The 4,086-nt window shown below is 39.6% G+C and overlaps 1 protein-coding gene across 1 annotated transcript in view; it reads left to right on the top strand.

Moving 5' to 3' along the window:
* The first annotated feature begins 2,011 nt into the window (after nt 1–2,011).
* LOC137261435 (uncharacterized) overlaps nt 2,012–4,086 on the top strand; it is a 36,327-nt gene continuing 34,252 nt past the window's right edge. Inside the window, exon 1 of the mRNA XM_067799183.1 lies at nt 2,012–2,316. The gene's annotated coding sequence lies outside the window, so the exon portion shown is untranslated. The remainder of the gene's footprint in view (nt 2,317–4,086) is intronic.

Here is a 4,086-nt window from a genome sequence, read left to right as displayed (position 1 = left end):
AAGGATTTGTTTTTGACTTGTTTAGCTTAAAGGGGATATGATGGACTTGTTTTTTCAGCATCTGCCACGGTGGCGAAAACCGAAATTGAGAACAGAATTTATTTTTTCTAAATTGCTTTTGCAGGCTCCATCATTGCCAGTGGAGCCGTAGCACAAGTCAAATCTGATCCCCTTCCCGCTCTGCATTTGAAAGGACTTTTAGCAAGTCAAGAGCTTTCAGGCACCTAGATCTTTCGGGTTTGTATTTACGACAAAAGTGAATGTAAGAGGGTTTGGATTTTCAAAACATAAAGCCAATTTCATTGGCTCATCTTTGGATTTTGTTAATGCAGAGCTGTAGCTGTCTGTCTACTGCGTGCGTGTTCTTACCACGACATGAGATATTAAAATCATCCACGAAAAGGGACTCATCAACACGACTGTTCAACACGTTAGTGAGGTTGTTGATTTTGATGCTAAAAAGTATGACAGACAGGATGCTGCCTTGAGTGAACCCACTCGTACTGTAATGTCTGTTGTTTAGAAACTTAGAAATGAATTGAGGTAATCTGTCCCTCAATCCAAATTCATGTAAATCTTTCAAGATACCATGTTTCCGAGTGGAATCAGATGCTTGCTGTAAGTCGAAAAAGATGGATACAGTGTGTTGTTTGTTCACATTAGAATTTTTCAAAAATGACTTACCAGATGGTTCTTCGGTTCTTTCGAAAACCACACAGGAGGTCACTAAGGAGGTTGCTGGTCTACAAGTACCAAGAATAACCGATTGTTGACCATGCTCTCACAGTTAATGACATAGACCGGTAGTTTGAGGGATCAGTATGATCCCGGCCAGGCTTTGATATAGGGATAACAATAGCGTTGTGCCATGAAGATGGAAATTGTTCAAATGTCATCAGATATGATGAGTAGTGTTTCCAAAATTGAATCAGGCTGTTTCAGAAGCTGTTAATGAATATCATCAGCTCCTGTCGCAGTGTCGTAAGCCTGCCCCAGGGCAGTATGCTTCATTGAGAGAAAGCGTTCAGTTGTAATCCTCACCATCACCTCACCAGATTTCTTTTCTTGTTGGGTTTGGTATTTCTGGAACTAAGAGTTATAATTTGATGATGATGACGTGTTTGCCAAAGTTTCACCAAGTTTGTTTACAATTTCAAATTATTTGTTAAACGAGAGTAACCATCTTTGAGATGAATTTGACACTTTTCCCTTAATCTTATGAATCATGTTCCACACATTGAACATAGGTGTACGTGGGTTGATTTTGAACACATATTTCCTTCATGACCGGCGTTTAGTTTGCTTAACGGTACGTCTTGCCCTGGCAGTTGTCATGTTAGCTGAAACTCAGTGTATGGTTTCAGGTCGTTGGTGACACACTGACTCACGAAGGTCACGTGTCATAGTTAAAATACTAGTGCACATTTGCCTTCGTTGATATTGTCTGGATAGTGGACTCATTTTGTCAGTTAAATTCCTACTCAGATTATCCCATCTTCAAATGTCTTCATTTGTATATTACCTGGGTTATTCAGTGCAATGCGCTGTCAAAAGCTTCATCGTCACTTATCAGCAACTTCAGGTGGACTGACGGTGACATGATAAGAGCATTCGACGGGAGAGCGGAAGGTCGCGGGTTTGATACCCGGCCGCGTGATAATTGTGATTTTTGCCATTACATAATCATTCCCCAGGAGGAAACCGCTTAACACTCAAACCGTATGTGGCCGTAATATATATCAACCTGTTTCGTCTAATTTTAAAACCGTAGCAAGTGGACGACCAGGGCATAGTCAGGGTTGAGTGACTTTGCTCGTTAGGCGAAGTAGGCATGTGGACCAGTCCATTTCAGACTTAACAGGGGTGTAATCACAACATCAAACAAAGACAACGTAAATATATTTTATCGTATGTCTTTTATCATTATTTTATACTCAGCGTCATAGTCAGGTATAGTCAGGTATAGTCAGGGCCAAAAGATTAGATAAACCTGGTTGTAATCCTTACTGTCATTCAGAAAACAAACAAAAGATACAATAGCAGGCTCATGTGTCATAAGTGTGCAAGACACGATATGAAATATCCTTCAGCTTTACATTTCAAGCTCCACTCCTTCTTATCAGTCATGTTTCGACGACGTATTGACTATTTCTTCAATGAAATTCCGCCACCTGTGCAATGCGTTATTTATAGTGCCAACGTGAGGAGGTGATACTATATATTGAGGTGTGTACTCCGTGTACGGAGGGATAGACCATGGCGCTTGTACAGTGATGGTGTACTGTCTCCAGGAGAACTTGTTTGTGCCTCACTGCGGTAGGTATTAACTGAGTAATTAACATAGTTAATGTAACACAGACTCACACTTTTATAGACTAACCTATGCTACATCCAGCGTTTATGCGACTGGTGTTTGAAAGAAGGAATACTAAAAGGTCTCAGTCAACCTCAGGGGCACCTGAATCAGCTGGTCGTGGGCTCGACCCTTGTGCTGTAGGCTGGACAGTTTTGCTGAATGTGTAGACATGAAGGGTTAATATCTGGCGAATGCAGTGTAATGTAGTGCATGTGGTATAGGGTAATGTCCACGTAACTTCACGGAGGGGCCGAGGTACATTACTTTTAAGGAATGGAGAGTTACGAGGATATTTACTCTAATTAAATTACATTCAAAGTATTAGGAATATTTGGTATCGAAAGTAAATGTCAAAATGACAAAAGTCTTTAATTTGAAACTGTTTGAAAATCTCCATTCCTGAAAGTCAGTGGAGACCAGACAATCAAATCACGTCACAAACGTAATTTAATCCCATATCACGCCTATCACATTTTTGGGGAATGACATCAGTTCTAAACATCGGCATTTTGCCTCGGACAGCTATAATTCAAACAAGGAGTCATTTAATTGCTGAAGGATTGAACCTTTTAGTATTGAACCATTAACAGATGGTCATCTGTGTCATTTTTATTTTTAAACTTCATTGCATGCTTTCTATTATGGCACGTGGCGCTGTCACGTGATAAACCCTGCAGGTTTCAAGTAACGCCGACTACACGGACCTCCCAGTTTCTATATATTTTGTATCTGATAACGACACGACGAGGTGGGAGACAGTAGTTGGGAGACAGTAGTTGGGAGACAGTAGTTGGGATATGAGACACGCCACATCTAGGAAATGTGCAGACATTCTTCAGTGGTTATTTAAGGGTCCATATTTAAGTCTTTGTTCATTTAAACATGTTCATTGAAACATGTATGGAAATACTATTATTTTTTTGTCCGAGATGCAGGTAGATGAAATTCAAACATTTGATAAAACATTCATTTAGGCACATGGTCGGCTTCATCATGACATTCTCTCTTGAAGTTGAAGCAACAGTCTCGCAGATTCAAGTCTGAATAGAAAGAAATAAGAAAAGTTTCAACATAAACTTCCCTGATACCATGTAGTCTTATAACGAGGTTTCTGTAAATTTTGTAGTTTTGCATGTGACATGCTGCTTATCTGTGAAGACTCGGGTTAGTCGCGAGTACCTGTGTTTGTCATTAGAGGCAGCTGACTGGATCGGGTGTACCGGCTTTCTGATATGACCCAGATGCATAGGTCAGTGTCCAAATATAATGTTGTTGGGTGCAGCGACAAGCTATCAGTTATATATCCACACAGCGTAATCAGTGTTCTGTATCTGGTGAGTCAGTTTAGTTACACGCCGTTTTAACAATATGTCAGCATTAGCAAAGCAGGATATACCACAAATCTGCTGTACACAGTGCACCTATGTGGAGAATCGAACCCGTGCCTTCGGCGTTTAACAACAAACCTACCCCACCGTCCCCCTTTGGCTATTACTGTAAAGTATTCATACATACCGCATAATATATTTAGCCTTAGATTTAGTCTCAGATTGATTCAAACATAGTACATAATGTATTTAGTCTCAGATTGATACATACATAGTACATAATATATTTAGTCTCAGATTGATACATACATAGTACATAATATATTTAGTCTCAGATTGATACATACATAGTACATAATATATTTAGTCTCAGATTGATACATACATAGTACATAATATATT

This window comes from Haliotis asinina, chromosome 14 (assembly GCF_037392515.1).
Source record: "Haliotis asinina isolate JCU_RB_2024 chromosome 14, JCU_Hal_asi_v2, whole genome shotgun sequence".
NCBI classification, from domain to species: domain Eukaryota; kingdom Metazoa; phylum Mollusca; class Gastropoda; order Lepetellida; family Haliotidae; genus Haliotis; species Haliotis asinina.
The sequence above is the reverse complement of the archived record's forward strand: the minus strand, read 5'-3'. Positions and strand labels throughout refer to the sequence as shown.